Source organism: Marmota flaviventris, chromosome 10 (genome assembly GCF_047511675.1).
Source record: "Marmota flaviventris isolate mMarFla1 chromosome 10, mMarFla1.hap1, whole genome shotgun sequence".
Lineage (NCBI taxonomy): Eukaryota > Metazoa > Chordata > Mammalia > Rodentia > Sciuridae > Marmota > Marmota flaviventris.
The window spans coordinates 54,702,737-54,720,812 of NC_092507.1; the positions used below are offsets into that span (position 1 = coordinate 54,702,737).

General features: G+C 36.0%; 1 protein-coding gene and 1 long non-coding RNA gene across 15 annotated transcripts in view; one reads left to right on the plus strand and one right to left on the minus strand.

Moving 5' to 3' along the window:
- Sgip1 (SH3GL interacting endocytic adaptor 1) overlaps nt 1-18,076 on the plus strand; it is a 201,273-nt gene that overhangs the window by 159,001 nt on the left and 24,196 nt on the right. The gene's annotated exons all lie outside the window — the stretch shown is intronic.
- LOC114103714 (uncharacterized) lies at nt 1,859-11,158 on the minus strand. Its single transcript, XR_003584720.2, has 3 exons — nt 11,075-11,158; nt 10,415-10,486; nt 1,859-1,957 (listed from the first exon to the last, which is right to left on the minus strand). It is a non-coding gene; the product is annotated as an uncharacterized lncRNA (long non-coding RNA).

Here is an 18,076-nt window from a genome sequence, read left to right on the forward strand (position 1 = left end):
TTTCTTGCGGTAACACAGCTATCCAGTGATTAAATCAGTTCAAGGGAATACATGTTGAGTCATGGAAGTGATGTTCCTAATCACTGTAATGTCCAAGTCTGTTGAGGGCCACAGCCGAGTCGGGATGACGCATGGCATTTTTGCCAGAAGTAGTGGTTGAGAGGTGACGCCAGGGAGCCATTAAGATGATGACTTTTGAGTTCTCACGGAGTTCCCGTTGAGTTCCAGTTGAGCTCTCGCGGGGATTCCTGAAGAGTTCACATTGGTTGGGGAGGTGCCAGAGGAGGAAATTTCTGGTTGGTGGTTCCTGGAGGAGCCACATGGCGTTCAGAAGAGTTCCCGGGGAGCATGTGTAGAGTGTGCTGGTAGAGTTCAGAAATAAAGTTTGTTCTCTGCTTTATCATCTTTAAAATGGGAGATATAATGCTCACCTGGCAGGACAATTAGGAAAATCAAATAAAATAGATCTATTTTTTTATTAAGGTAGTATATATTATGAAAGTTTTTTTTTTTAATTCACACTTTGAGGTTACATTCCAACCGAGTGAGGAGAATTAAGAAAAGGAACCAAGAAGTTGCTGTTTTAAGATGCATGTCGTTTTTATATTTCTGTATTTTCCTTGGCTCTGATGTGATCTATTAACTCTAAGGATTTTTTTTTTTTTTTTTTTTTGTATTTCCATCAGATTGATTAATGGTGTGTTTTCCTCCTCTTATGATCATACTGATCTAAAATGTAGGCTTCTGAAGTATCTCTCAGTCAAAAGAAAGTGAACATAATCCAATAGATTGAAAATATATAAATATTGGACAGCCTTTGCTTTGCTCGAGATTGAAGGCTTTCACTCCCAGAGAGGAAGACATGAACCCTGAGTGTGTGTCACACTTGCTGGTGCAGAAACAGATTATAGAACTGAATTTCTCATCTTCCTAGAGTTACCAATTGGGGAAATCAAGAACAGCACAAAACCTTCGGCTCCAAAAAGAAGGGTTGCTGTGTGTAGATGATTGTGAAACCTGAAGTGTAAGTTAAATAGTTCCCTAGAGCAAGAAAAAGAAAATAGGGCCAATGCTTAATAGAAAAGAAAAGTTAAACAGGATTCGCAAGCTCCTTCCTGCACTCAGTATTCACAACTATTTCATGAGCTCTTTATAGCTGCAGATTCCTACGTGGGAATTATGGAGGTAAAATTCTGCCTTCTAAGAATTCACCAAAAAAAAAAAAATGGTAGCATTTAGCTCTTCTTATAAAAGGCATTCTGTGGCATATGCCACAGCAGAATTACAAAAACATTTTTTTTAAGTATGAAAGATTTTTAACAGGGAAGAGTCTGTGATAACTTTTTGGAGAAAGAGAGATCTGAGCCTACCTATATTAAAGGAGGACTTCAGAATGCTGAAAGTGTTCCAGTTTGAAGGAACAACTGAGCAGAGGTATTAGAGTGAGTAATATGTAGGTTGTGGTCAGGGATAGTAAACCCTGGAGAGGCAAGGAGTGTTTGAAGAGATGATCATGAAAGGTATGTAGAACTCATATCCTAAAGCTCATCCTCATATTGGAAGAAGGAATAGAATGTCAATCCTTACACAAGGTTGAATTTTGAGACGCTTATGAGAAGGGAAGTGGTATGACTTACTGAATCAGCCCAGAAGTGTTAAGGGACTGACTTACCATTGCCATGGAGAGACATCTAATCGAGTGTGGAAAGGAATGAAAGTTGATTCTGAAACTTCCATCCTGAGGAGAGAGGGTACTGCTGTCAACCAGGAAAAAGGAATTGGCAAGAGCAAGAGTTTGGGTCATGACTTGCCCTGAAGACCTCTCAGGTGTGAGGCTTTCCACTCAGCATCCATGTAGTATGAGTCCAGGAGGAAATAGACCGTAGAATCTTGGAAGTCACCTGCTTGGAGTTAATGGTTGCATCCAGAGAAGCGAGGGTATAACCTTGGGGCATGCCTGTATCCAGCAGCCATATCAGAAAAAGAACACATTGTAATTTGGATCTTGCTCCTTTGGGGTTTTCTTTAAATAGCCACAGAAATACTAGTGATGAAGTTTGAATGTGATATTCAGTGATTTTGTTTTCATAGCATGTATTAATTTCCCAGCTCTCTTGCTGATCTGGCATCTCTCAGCTGTTCATGCTGAAGGAATGCCTGGCTGGCTAACCCAGTGGCATTGAGAAGAGCATCAGAGCACCAGATAAGAAGACTGCAGCCATCATGCAGCTGCTCTGTAGCTGTTACTGCAGATACAAGTCAACACAGAGATAATACTCTGCTGCTTTTTCCTAACTGCTGGGCATCAGTCTTTTGTCCTCCCTTGGTTGCATATTCTTCTCATCTATTTTGTAACCTTTTTGTTTCTTTTTTTCATTTTCTTCTTCCTGACATCCAGATGTGAATGTCTGAACATAATATGAGACTGAAGGAATCTTTAATACTTTTGTATACCACAAATAAAAATGCACTGACATAGAAACTTTAAAAATAATTGAATAATTTTTTAGTTCTTTGCTCTTGAATATAAAGAAAATTGTTTTGAAAGGATACTTCATTTTTCTTTTTTCATGTAAAAAATAATACTTCATTTTTCTTTTTTCAAGGCCTTGATAACAGTACTATCAAGACTGATATCATATCTGTATTCATTCAATCTGTGTTTATTGAGAGTCTCCTTTGTGTGTGGTACTGTGAAAGGCATTGGGATACAGCAGTGAACAAATAAGAAGCACTTAAGAAAAATTTCAGAGTTCTCTACCTATCCCCACAGTAATCTTACAGATGTATGTCATGTTTAAAATAAGAACATTTTCCCATGATTATTATTATTATAACTCTGATTATTACAGTTTGACTTAAAATACTCCTCTTGGTAGGTTCAACATGCATATGCCTAGCCATGCACATATTGCTAATATTTATCAGGAGTCAAGGTTGCCTTTATATGTTTATGTATGTGTGTTGATTGTGATGGAAGCAGAGCAAAATGTTAAGATTTTCCATATTTATTAACTGCAACAGGTAGATATCTGATAGAGAAAATAATGAACAAATTAGTAGAATAAGGCCTTGATAACAGTGCTATCAAGACTGATATCATATCTGTATTCATTCAATCCATGTTTATTGAGAGTCTCCTTTGTGTGTGGTACCGTGAAAGGCATTGGGATACAGCAGTGAACAAATAAGAAGCCAGACATTAAACAGAGAGTTACAATAATGTGTGGAAAATATTATAATGAAGGAGATAGGGTACTTTGGAAGTGTTTACAGGAAGTCCTAACCTGGTCTAGAAGTTAGGATGGTGGAAAAAATTAAGAGTGACATTTAAATCTATGTAGAGTCTACTTAGAAGCAATATTAAACGTTTAAAGAGCATTAGAATGCTAAAATAAAATCTTACATAATGTGTAAATGTTACCCTAAGGGCATATGGAGTTTTATCCTAGATATTAGGAATAGAGTCCCAATTAATATCAGCACATGCACATACACACACACATATAAAGAAAAACATGTGGATCAGATAGATAGATAGATAGATAGATAGATAGATAGATTTGATATATATATTTAACAAATATGTATATTTCATATCAGAGAGGTGTACATGTTTGTGTATGTGTATGTGTGTGTGTGTGCAGGGGCTCTGGGTGAAGAAGTCTTCTGAATCTCAGCTATAGCCTCAGCACAATGTGTAACTAGGCAAGTCACTTAACCCTTCTAAGACTTAGATTCTTCCTGTGGAAATTGGAATGATAATGGCATCTGTTTTATAGAGTTGTGATCAAGATTAAAGCCAAGCTCTGAGTTCAATGTATGCAAAGCACTTCATACATTTTAACTTGTCCCGCTGTTATCCAACTTCATATATCCCTTGCTGATAACATGGCTCTGTTCTACGCAGTTCTTGCCTCCTTGGGAGGAGTTTGAGTTGCAGACTTGGAGCATTCTAGTTTGCTTCCACATAAAACAGCTGACAACTTGGTTTGCTGTGAATTGCTACATTTGGCCTCCCTCCTTGTTAGCAGCGACAGCAAGTGATCTTTGCTGCTTAGGGAGCAAGAGAATGATTCAGAAGCTAGTTCCACCTCCCTGCTGCGTACACCCACCTCCCCAAAAGCCCATCATTAGAGCTGACTTGTAGAGACTAATGATCTGCCTGGAGGCACACTCCTCAGGGCTCAGTAATGCCAGGAAGAAATCTATAACCATTTTTTTTTTACTATGTGATTTATGAATTAAGGCATTTCAACAGAATTGACAAGTAATTCTAACCTTCCGGAGAAAAGACTGGGAAAGCTAAGAATCCCATAGGTAACTACCTTACCTTTGGATGGTTCTGAGTCTTTGTCAGACAATAAATTTTGGGTTTATTATGAGTCTTTGTAAAAGAGCTGTGAACAGATTGAGGCTGCAAACTCCATTACAAAGTACTCTTTTTATGGGCTGGGAGTATAGCTTAGTAGTAGAACAAATGCTTGGCCTGCACCAGGCCTTGGGATCCATCCCCGGCACCATACAAATAATAAATAAATAAAATAATAAAATAAGAGGTTTTGTGAACCTCTGACTACCCCAAGAAGACATAAATGACTGATGAAGGTATACTAGCAGTTCAAAGAGATGTCAAAACTCAGGAGAATCTCTCATTTCTAAGTGCGTTAATGTGTCAGAAATGGATATATTTAATTAATGTCACATATACCCCAAACAGATTTTAGATAGTCACTTATGAAAGTTCTTTGCTAGCTATTAACTACTATAAAATGTAATCATTTCCTAAAATAATAATTAACATTAATGAACACCTAATATGTGCTAGCCATGTGCTAAGTCATTGACACTAATTGCTTCATTTATTAAATCAAAAATTGATTTGAAGCCATTAATATAAGCCATTGCCCTCAGGCTCATAACCCTTCTGTGTTCAACTATTTTCTCCTCATTTCTGCCAGAGCATGGGCTGTCAGCAGACAGGAGCTATTACAGACTTGCTCCTCTCTTCTGCTGGCTCTGCTGGAATTCACCAGAACACAGTAGATACAGTTTTGAGGCCTCTTTTCCTGCTAGCACACAGGCAGCATCTGCTATGTACAATTAAGTCTCTTAATCTATTATTCAGAGTAATGACAACATGGCCTCCCTCAAGAGATGACTGATTGGCTCAGAGCATGCCTCCCAGAAAACACAAGAGGCTCTTCTGGAGAGGGTCACCAGAGAACAGGGACAATGCTAAATTTCCAAGGCTGCTTAGGTAGAATTACAGTCATCATTGAGGAGAAGGGTTCAGGAAGAGGAAGAACAAGATTTTGCCTGTTGTGGACTCTACTCCCAGCTCATTCCCCTGGTGCTCGCAGCTGAAAGAGCCGACGTACAGGCATTCCAACATCAGCAGTAGCCTTCTTCCTGCTTCTCCATTCACAGCTACTTGCCCTCTCAGGAGAAAAACTTTCAGTTGTTTTCAAAATTACCAGCACCCACTTTTTAACTATAAGGAACCAATCAAGAAATAGAGGAGAAATGTAGAAACCTCAATGTTATTTAAAATCCCAAAATAATTCCCAATGTCTATTCATAATATTTTTTTCCACAATACAAAAATAATGCATGTTCATTATAGAAAAGTTAGAAATATAGAAAAGTACAAAGAAAATGAAATAATCTATAAACCAATAACCATAAACACTTTGGTTATTTTGGTTTATTTGGTTTATTTCAGTTCTAATATTTGTCATGTGACTATGTGCATATGTGTATATGTGTGTAGTTTATAATATCATACATACAGTATATGATTATGCATCATTTTCTGTTAATATATGATAATGTTTTCCTTGTTATTACAAAAAAATTGAAATTTGAAAATCATAGTTTTTTATTTAGATCATGATATTAATTTAAACACAACAAATTTTTCAAACAATATGGAAAAGCATAAATTAAAAGTAAATACCACTCCAAAATCATAATCTCTAGAGATGATTAGTAGAGATAACAGTTTTAATGTTTTTTGTAAAAATTCTTGAAGAAAACCCTCTTGTGTGTGTGTGTGTGTGTGTGTACACACACACACACACATGCATTTACTTGATCCCAAAAACACATTCAATAGAATATAATCCATTGGTTTAACAACTTTTCAGAAACAAACTTTGTTAAATGTAGAAAAAATTTGTTTTTTAACCATTGATAGCAAAGTGCAAACCATAACTATCTTCCATATAATCATCAGAAGTAGAACCTAAACCTGCTTCCTATTCAGAATCTATAGATTTGTCTGAATCATGTCTGGCCATTCAGTGGTTATAGTTAATATCACAGTGACTCAGCTTTTTAATACCATATGTTTGTGGTCTTGACCTGTTTATACCCTTTTAATTGATAGTCTAATTTTGCAACACGTCAAAACTCCCAGAATTTTTAGAGTTGCTTTATAAATTGTTGCAAAGTAACCAGCTGCCCTGAAAGTCAGAAGTTTTTGGCAGATGGAATCTTAGTGCCTGAGTTTTCCTTCATGATGCCTCAGTCAGTCATAACCTACTTGTTCCATCTTTCAAAAGTCTGTGGTTTAGAGTCCAAAGAATGTGACACTTTTTCCTGTCTCCAGCAGCACAGTCAGGTATATGGCAGTTAATAATCTCTGAACTAGAAACTCTTCAGTGTCTTACTGAATCAAAGTAGAATTTATTTCCTTCTTTTTCCAAATGTAAGTTAAAATTTAGACACATGAGGAGCTATCAACTTAAGTAACTCATAAGCTCAGTGGAGGAGAACGTGAAATGAGCTTCTAACTTCTACTTGTGGTTACATTCCCATGGGCATGAGCAAAGATCATGGTGGCACCTGCTCTGTTAGCAGCTGGCAGGTTTCTTTTGACACTGATTACAAGCTGCATCTCAGGTTCAGAAATGTCAAGATGGTTTCAGAAGTATGTGTTTTTATAATAATAAAGGAAATATACATATTTTAGTGCAACTAGAATATACTCAGCTTGGTAACCTTCAATCAACATTTTAAATTTACTTTATATAATGAGTATACGTGATTGTGTGTACAGTCACATGACACACTCACACAAATCTGGTCTTTTTAACAAATATTTTGTTGTAGGGGAAAAAAAAAACACTAAATATAGGATTTTATAAACCCTGGTAGGTGAACAAGTGCAACTTTAATGGTAAAAACAAAGAGGCAAGACCTGCAAGCATTTGCCTTTGGGAAAAAGGGTATTTCAGATCCCATTCAAGGCACAAGTGTGACTCCATCTCCTGTGAAAGCATCAGTTTTGTTTTCTTAGTTCAACATGCCCATTTAAAACAGTTTCAGAATGGAGGCAAGAAATGACATTGAGCCCAGAGCAGTGACACCTAATCCCAGCAACTCCGGAGGCTAAGACAGGAGGATCACAAGTTCGAGGTAACCTTCACAACTTAGGGAGACCCTAAGAAACTTAGTAAGACCCTGCCTCAAAATAAAAAATAAAAAGGGCTTGGGGGGGCTGGGATTGTAGCTCATTGATAGAGTGCATACCTAGCAGGTGCAAGGCACTGGGTTCGATCCTCAGCATCACATAAAAATAAATAAATAAAATATAGGTAATGTGTCCATCTACAACTTTAAAAAAAATTTTTTTTTGAAGGGCAAGGGATGTGTCTCAGTGATTAAGCACCCCTAGGCTTAATCCCTGGTACAAAAAAAAAGTGACACTGAATAAATTACTAGGAATTCTTTATTTTTAACTTTCTATTGGCACTTGATTAAAAAGACTCCATGTCACACTTTATGGTAGACTGTGGGTTAAAGCCTGTGCTCTAAATATTTGTTTTATTTAAAATAGGATCTTATAGAACCTTGTTTTCAAATACATCTATCCTTCCTGGTATTGTCATAAACCTATACACATTATATATCACACTGTCCTCTTGGAATGTAGTTTAGAATAAGATTGGCTGCTGTGTGTTGTGCAGTAATCCAGTTATGTGTCTCCTTTACCCTCACTGTTGTCATTCTTTCAATATCTTTCAATATTCTTTCAATACTTGTAGGTTTTGCCTCTTTACTTTGTTGTTGTTTTTTTTCCTTTTCTTCCAGTTTGGGAAAAACCATGAAGTAATCTAACCTGGCAAGTTTTAATCTAACCTGGGAAATAATCTAACAAAAGAACTGTCTCCTTGTTCTATCTCCAGCTCCTTAATATATATCATCGTTTTAATGGTTCTGTAGTATTATATTATATACATGTATCTATTGTTTATTAACAGATATTTAGGTTTTTACCTCTCTTTTCTAATATATACAATGGTAGAAGGAATATCCTTGAACCTGTAGCTTTTTGTACTTGTCTGAATGTATCCTAAAGATGCATGAGGTACTGGGTTTGATCCTCAGCACCACATTAAAAAAATAGCAAAATAAAGACATTCTGTCCATCTACAACTACAAAAAAAAAAATTTTTAATGGAGTTGCTGAGTGAAAGAATATGCATATTTCAAATACTACTACATATTGCCAAACATGCCTCCAAAATGTCCATCACAGCATTATGATTAACAATGTTTTCATGCCCTTATCTACACAATTGTGTCAGTATTTTTTTATCTTTACAATCTAATAGGGAAAATGCAATATGTAACTTTTTAGCTCCATTTCTTATTTACTGAAAACTTTTTTTAGTATCTGTATAATGCTGCATTCCATCACTACTCATGACTTATTTCACCCACTTTAGTTATTAGATATGTAAATTATTTGAAGTTTTACCCCATGCAATGAATATCTTTACACATTATTCTCTGGCCTTAAGATATTTTTCTTAGAACAGGTATTTAAAATTGGATTTATGGACTAATATTATGAACCTTTTAAAGATTCATGGTGCACATTGCCAAACAGCTTTCTAGAAAAATTTTGCAAAATTTTACTTCCACAAACATCACATGAAAGTGCCAATTTTATCATATTCTCAGAAGTATGTAATATTAGCTTTTTCAGATCTTTTATGATCTTCAAAAGCAAAAATTGCTTTCTTCTTATTGCATTTCTTTGATTAATAGTGATGCTGAAAATATTTTAATACTTTTTAAGGTATTTATGGTTCTTCAGTGAATATTTCTGTTTCTTTTAAAAGTCTTAATATTTCCCAATTTTATGTGAGAACGGGGCTAGTGCCCAAGACAGAATCTTCTAGCAGCCACCAATTCTTTGAAAATACCCAGCAGATTTGCCACATGGAGACCATACTCCCCATGCCTGATGTTCTTGGATGTCATTTCTAGAAACTCTAATTCTCCTCATCCTCCCCTGGCTCTTGCTTCTTCCATCCAAGCAACTGGACATGTTTCATTGTCTACCTACCTGTGTTTGGCCTTGCTCCTGTTTGGTTTTAGCCTGACCCAGGCTTTCTCTAGCTTCTCATTCCTGAATCCCCAGACCATGTTCACATATTTCCAGGCTCAAGGATTAACTACATTGCTCATAGGAAAACCATCTCCTGGCTTGACCAGAACCTCCTTCCCTATACTCGGTTCCCTTGGAAAGTCCTTTCTAGAATTTTCCCCCCAAAATCTTGACTAAATCACAGATAATCATAGCACTGCAGATATGACTCATTCAGTATAAGTTTGAAGATAGAAAAATTACTATTCTTTAATAAATCCAGTACCTTACATTTTTCTCAAGTTGTTGAGTTATATGAAAACATTCACATCCTTGGCCCTTTTAAACCTATAGATCAGTGCTTCTCACACTTGTTTTTCATTATTCCCCATTCACTTATTCAGAGATCCTTTTTAGATTTATTTTTTTACTTCTATTCCCCAATAGAATGTTAATATCACACATGTAGTATACATCTGACTATGTACTTTATGTATATTTGTGTGCTTTATATATTTAAAAAGTAGGATTTTGTTCATAATTTTCCAAGAACTAATTTTTACCTCCTTTGAGGTGACACTAACCCATTAACAATGCATGCTGTATAGAGTAAATCTTACTAACCCATAGGGTAAGCATTCACATATGGGGTAGGGTTTAAGAATACAATTAAAGTTACATGGGCTTCAGTTCCAGCTCCTCTACTTGCTGTAGAATACATTACCGATGGCAAATCATTAATTTCACTAAGCTTTAATGTCCTCCATGATGAAATATACGTAATAATGGTATGTGCCTCTAAGAGATGTTTTGAGATGGGAAGACATATGCATGTAAATAATTCCATGCAGTGGCCATCCCAGTAAGTGCTTTGCATAAGTTTGCTCTCCATATCATTATTCACATCCTTCATAGTACCAGGCTATAGCTAGCTCAATTTCAGATCAAACTCTCAGTGCTGTCAATGTGAAAATGCTTAGGATTTGGCAACAAGAGTCCTCATGTTAGACAAAGAAAACAGTAAATTCTTACCTGAGGAACTTAGTTGAATATGTGGCTTGCTATGGCTCTGGTGATGAAAACAAAGCACAATTTTCCTGTTTCCTGAGTTGAACAAAATAGGCATTAATTTTGGGTGACAATTTAAGAATGTTAAGGAAAGACTCAGTTTGAAGAAAAACTATCAACTATGACAAAAAATATTAGTTGATTCCATGTTTCTGGACTACACAGAATTTCAAAAGCAAAAGTGTGTATGTGTGTGTGTGTGTGTGTGTGTGTGTGTAAACCAGGGCAGAGCAAGTAGGCAAGGCAAGGAGAAAGGCTGAAAACAATTGTAACCCTATTTACTTATACCTTGGGGCTGCTTGTATGGGAAAGCATGGAGCCAGATAGACCTAGGTGTGAATTCTGATTCCGCTACCTTCTGATTGTAAGAACATGGGCAAAGACTAGTTTCTCTCTTTCTTGATCTGTAATATGTGGTAATGCCCAGCCGGGCACACAGCTGTACTCATAATTAAATGATGCACTATATGTAAGGCATAAAAGCCAGTGTCTAGTTCAAAGCAGGTATTCGATTATATTGGCTCCTTGCTTTTTGAAGTCCCCCCCGCTTTTTCCTTTATTGACACTAAGAAGGCCAACTGATGCTACTTCCCTCTCAACACAAGAAGACAAGGTAGCACTTACAGAGGGAAGCTTCTTGACGTTTTTAAGCCTCAGGTTGGTCAGCTATAAAATGGTGATAATAATATGTTTTCCATAAAAGCGTCAGCTTCCATAAAGCAAACGTGGAACATTTAATGTCATCCCTGGAATTCAAAAAGTATATGCTCAGATTCACTCTCATCATAAAAGTATTATTTTTAGATTAAATAATAGTATTAGACTGTCAAAACTCCCCAAAATTTAGTCTGTAGATTTTTATATGCAGCATGAACATACATGTACACTTACAATACACATATATTTTTTACAATGTGAACCAAATGTAAATCATAACATTCCAAAATGTAAAGGAAAAGATCAAATTTGACTTTTCTTTCCCCAAACTTATCCTAAATTAAAAAAAAAACAAGCTGCTGTGACTTTTTTTAGAATTACTTTATTAATCATCAATTCAGCTCATAAGGTCACATAAGTGTGTTCTCACATTTTCAATTTAAAGTCTCATGATACTGTTCTTTCTACTGACCTAGGAAGAACTTCTAATCTCCTCACATCCCCTCCTGTGCACACAGCCTTGAGGGCAGCCTGAAATAATACATTGCATGTGATGACTGTTGGTAGATTTGTCCTCACTGCTAGTGGTAATGGCTACCAGTGCATTGAATACTCTGTACCAGGTACTGCAATTCACACATACTGGTGAATCCCTACCCAAACTGTTCAGTTTTGGTGACCTTGCTGTTAATGGATTCTGAAGGCAAGCAAAGGCCGTGATGACATAAAAGTATTTACTTCTAACATTAATCTTCACTTCAATATCCTTTTTCCCAAATTAACACTAGCACATATCCCCATCCATTATATGAATGCAGAACCAGTAAGTTTTTCCATTAAATATCTGACCTTACAACAATGGCTGTACTATCCAAATGCAGTGCATCTTATTACAGAGTATAATTGCTAATCTTAACTGGTATGCAGCATTCTATGAAGTCAATGAAAGTGATTATGTAAGTCTGCTTCAATCACAACCAAAGTCGTCGTCCATTGAGTTGACAGAAATAAAACTATTAATAATTAAGGACAGAGGGGGGGAAATTTGCTGATATCATAGCCACCTTAAAAGAAAAATCAAGAAATTGAGAGGCCCTTAGCAATAATGGCTTCATTTATGGTCATGAATCAAAGCCAATTCTGAACCTCAGACGGTATGGAAAGCTATAATATAATTTTACTGAAAAAATTTGCCCTTCCTGAAAATATCAGCACAAATCATTTGTGTTCATTTTAAGAACTTATTAAGTAGCATTGTAGCTCAATATTGTTAACAAAAGATCTTTCCACAAGTTTGGTTTATGTCAATTTAGAGTCTCAAACAAACCTTTCTCTCATTATATACCATGAAATTTTAATACCCATTTTACCATGAAATATTAGTATCCATTTTAAATACATTATTTTTAAGCAACTTTTTTGATATTGACTATTCTCAGATAACAAGGTCATCCTATATTATCATATTTAATCCTCACAATATCTGTGAAAAGTATCCATTTTACAATACGATGAAGCCAAAACTCAAAGAGAGATTAGGTAATTTTCCCAGGTTCAGATTATAGATTTGTTCATTTGAATAAAATAAGTGTGTATTTCGTCAATTTTTGTCTCCTACAGGCACAAGTACTATATCAAGCACCTTAAACAGATACAATAGCCATTTATCTGACCTGTGACAAGTTAGGCATGTATACACACATTTCATTTTTGTTTTAAAAACAAAATTTTAGTGATGAAAAAAAAACAAATCCCAGTCAATCTTCACTCTCAGTGAAGAATTACATTTGTAGTTTCATCTACCTTTGTTTTCCTAAAGGAAACATCTATTCAATTTTAGATAAGCAACTCTAATTCCACAACCTCAGTAAAACTCACCCTGACCCAATAACAGCAAAAAAATAAAACTAGAATGTTTTTTAAATATGTTCCACATTAAGGACTTCACAAATGTTATTTGGTGTTCACCACAAGTCTTTAATATGGATACTTTTATTGATATTATCTTAAAGATGAGGAAACTGAGTCACGGGCTTTAATAGTTTATCCTTAGTCATATAGATTACAAGTGGAAAAGCCTGAAATTTATACCCAAGTCAATATGACTATAGAGCCCAAGTTTTCTTTACTTAAACCATGTAATAGCATCTCCTCTACCATGCATTTATCAATGCAGTGAAATAATTTTATAGTTCTGTCAATTGAACTATCATCTTAAACTCCTAATTGCACTTACTGTTCTTATTTAGTGTTCCATTCATTTATGTCTTTATTTTCTGAAAGTTTACACATTTGTGTCCCCAACATTCTCTCATACATAGTGGAAGCTCAACACACATGATAGACCCACACAAATCACCAGTGAAGGGGGACTATTTTCAGGGCAGCTTATTTCTCTATTAGAAAATTGTTCTTACTATAAAAAATTTTAAATACCTATAAAAATCTTAAAATCATAGCATCCTAAAGCAGAGAGTATTCAGTGATTGCCTTCATTTCTTGGTTGAGAGAAACTAAGGTTAATTGACTTCCCCAAGGTCACAAAGCTATTAACTTGAAGATATATAGCCTTGACCTCTGGTCCCCTGAGTCATTGACTAGTGATATTATTTCAGGTATTATAAAACAATTTCCAGATCCTTCTTTTAGTCCTCTCAGCCATAAGGATTGAGTTTCTCACCATCCTGGACATTCTCCTGGTTTTATTCCAGTTTCCAATAATCCTATTAAACAAAGATTCTGAGGTTCTGTGGAGGAACAGAAGCATTCATTTATTACTAATAGCATTATGATTGAGTATAATCGTTATGTAAAATGTCCTGGCATTCTTTTTTTATTTATATATGACAGCAGAATGCATTACAATTCTTATTACATATATAGAGCACAATTTTTCATATTACCCTGGCATTCTTAACAGTTAAAAATGATCTGCTTTTAGGTTTGGTGCCAAACCAAGAAGGAATAAAATTAAGGAAATAGTTAAAAAGGAGGAGAAGATCAATTCAATTCATACAAAGATGAATTTCGATTAGTACTTAGAAATGGCCTAACAGTAGGATAAGGTTTGTAGAATAATAAATAGTTGTGGGAAATGATATGAACAACAGATAACAATGAGGAAAATTATGTAATAAAAGAAAAAAGAAAAATCCAAAATGGCATACTATAACATGTATAGGCATGTCCAGAAAGTAGAGTTGTAAACTGTGAGTCTTTTAAGGTAAAAGGATGTATTTGGAAGTGCTTAGTGTGTTTCTGCTTCCTTGGAAATTATGATGAGATCTACAGCAAGGACTATATGCCCAGAGGTAGGCATAGCTAGGTAAGGGCTGTTGGAGGAAGTGGGAGGACACAGATCATGAGAGAGAAAACTAAGTCAGACTCCAGATGGCCTTGTACATCACAAGTTGTAGTGAACTAGTGTTCTCATTGCAATCTCATATGCTTTTGAGCCATGCATAAAAACAACGAAGACAGTGAAACCATCACTCCCAGTGATCTTTCTGTTACTCCTCCTTTAATACAGCCCAAGTTAGCTGAAGTGTTTGGAACCCAACAATAGAAAGCTGATTAGCTGAAACCCCCAGAAGGGTTTTTTCCCTCACACATTCTTCTACCAAGTCAGTCTTCCTCAAGCTACAATTGTTTGACTAATTTTTAAACTTGATATGTAAGCATTTCACACTGATTTGTGCCAATATTTTTCTAGTTATTGCCAGCTAAGTATCCCAAAAATTTGAGAAATTTTTGAACATTTCAATAAACCTGTTATTATTTTAGATAACCTCTGTATACGATGTTAAATTATGATAATTATCATAAAATAGCTCATTGTTGTTCAGTGTTTTCTATGAACCAAGTGCTGGGCTAAATGCTCTAACTTATATTATCCTGAGAACAGGTCTACAAAATGGGTATTATTACATCATTCCTGCCAAAGATCATTTAGATAATGAGGGCAGAGACAGCACTCAGTCCTAGGTGTGTCTAATGTCAAATGCCATGCTCTTAGCCTCTACAATGTGCTATTTCTGAGCATTTTTTCTAGTTTTATCCAAGGAACTAAAGAGCCCAAACTAAGGACAGACCTCTGAGATCATTTCCCAGAGAGTTTCTCCTCAAAACAAAGCAAAACAAAAAAGACATGGAACCCCTGATTCATGCTCATTAGATATTGTGATTCATCTAACTATCAGACTACTTAGAAAGATTGTTATCCACCCAACTTTCACTATTCACAAGAATGTCATGAAAGACTACTAAATGCTTTGCAGAATTAAAAAATAAAATACCCATAACATTCTCTTTTCTATATGAACATCTGCATTTCTCACCAATTTTATCTTTTTTCTTTTTAAGAAGTCTCATCTCATTATTGTCTCCCTCATTAAATTGTCTTCCACAATATAGCCAATGTGATCTAAAGTAAAGCTCGCAGCCCCCCTCTCAAATATTCTAGGGGACTCTCATCTTGGATAGAAGGTGTTCTAAACTCGTTCCAGGACCCTCAAGGATCTTATGGAATTTATAATCCTTCTTCAAATTATATAAATTAGATAGATAGATACTTTGCTCAGAAAAACACCCAGGATTTGTATAAGATTGTCAAAAAGAAAGTATGATTTAAAAAAAAAAAAAGAAAGAAACTATGATTTTAATGCCTATAAATCATTTACAAAATAAAGACAAATTTTCCCAAACATTTATACAAAACTCTTGACGACCTGAGACTCTTCTGTTTCCATGTCTCACCCTCCAGTACCGGTTGCACTCCCCTCCGCACACTGACAACACACTTTTTGTGCTTTCTCAAAAGGCCATGTGTCTGCTCAGGCCCACATTCATGTGCATGCTGGTCTCCTTTCTCCTCCCCTTCATGAGACCTTATTCATCCTCAAACCTCAGCTCTAGTATCATCTTCTCAGTGAAGCCTTCCTTGATCTTTTCAAGCAGTAGTTGGGCTTTGCTCACACCATTCTTTAAAAGCGTTTATAGAATTACTCTAGCATTTGCAGGTTTTTCTGCCCCCTCACCAATTCCAACTTCCAATCAAAAGGTGACTGAGTATTCCAGCCCTCTCACCACTCTGGCCCTACTTTAACCATTACTTAGGGAAACATTTCTCCTCCAAAACCTATTAGTCACTCAATAAATATTTGAATGAATGAATGAGCAAATAAACTGAGTAACAACATTGCAAAGTAATGACCTCTTTTTATTGTGCCTTCGTTATTTACAGATTTGTATAGACTTTGCCTTACTGAGATCCAACAATGGATAATTCAACATATATTTACAAAAGGTCAATGTAATTCTGGTTCTGTGATAGGGAGTATGGCAGTGCCATAAAAGAAGCTCATGCCTTAGTTCCTTCATTTTAGGAGTTTACAATCCCACAGGCAACAAAGACTTAGATATACACACTCTAACAGTGCTATAGGTATTTGCCTGACCTTAAATAGTACCACAATCGACTATAGGAGGTAAAATAATATAATCCTTAGATTACGTATGAATCTTTAATTCATACAAAATCTCAGTTAACAATTTTAAATTGTTTGTATACCAGCTATGTAAGACTAGCAAGTTATATAAAATCTCTGAGCCTTGGTTCTGGGGTTAGTCAGTTTTCCATTACTGTGACAAAATACCTGAAATAATCAGCTTAAAAGGAGAAGGGGTTTATTTTGGCTCATGATTTCAAAGTTTTCAATTTATTGTTGCCTGTCCCTGTTGCTTTGGGCCTGTGACAGCACAGTACATCATGGTGGGAGCACGTGGCAGAAAAGGTCAGTTCTTATGACAGCAAAAAGCAAAAAAAGAGAGAGAGAGAGAGAGAGGCTGGGGTCCCAATGTCTCTGTCAGGACCATACCCTCAATGATCTACTTCTTAAAGGTTCCACCACCTTCTAATGGTGCTATAGGCTAATGACCAAGCCTTTAACATACTGGCACTTGGGGGACACTCTAGATCCAAACTATAGCAGTTTTGTCAACTGCAAAATGAAGATAATACTCTCTTCCAACATAGACACACAGCAAGTGTACAACAAATAATGGTGGTGGAGGTAACCCTGATAGTGAAGGTTGATGGTGAAGATACTGCTGCTGCTAATACATATTTAACTATATGGGCTGGGGATGTGGCTCAAGCGGTAGTGCACTCGCCTGGCATGTGTGCGGCCCGGGTTCGATCCTCAGCACCACATACAAACAAAGATGTTGTGTCCGCCGAAAACTAAAAAATAAATATTAAAAATTCTCTCTCTCTCTCTCTCTCTCTCTCTCTCTCTCTCTCTCTCTTCTCTCTTTAAAAAAAAATGTCTGACATATTTAACTATAAGTGCTTCAGGACAAGGATCATGTTTAATATATCATTGCATCCTCAGTACCTAAAATGGCATCTGAGACACAGTAGATATTAAAAAATGTTTGTTAAGTTAATTGTCAGTTACCAAGTCCAAACTATTGGGAGCCAAGAGAAGACAGAAAAGAAAGTAATTAGCATGAACTAGAATGATCAAGAAGGGTTTTATTGAGGAAGGAAGTATACAGAGGGTAGAATTTTTGCATAGCTGGAGAATACAGAAGTTACTGAAAGCAGAAGAAAACAACTCAACACTAGCATATGCCAGAAGTGGGGAGAAGTGAGCATGAGACATAAATACTATTTACTCTACTGTCAGTACCATGCCTCGAGGTTAGTAGCGAAGATGGCAATTCTAACCCTTGGTGCATTTGGAAGCTACAGGTTACAGCAAAATGATACAGTTGAATCTTTCATATAGACAAACTGTATGGTATAGTGGTGAAAATATGAGCTTTCTAGAAAGACAAATTTAGGTTTACCCTTCTGACCTTCAGCTTTCTCTTCTACAAAATGGAACCAGCATGCCCATTGGGCAAAGGTGGAGGTGGAATGAGATAATCCATGTAAGGCACCTAATGAATGTGATGTCTGGTACA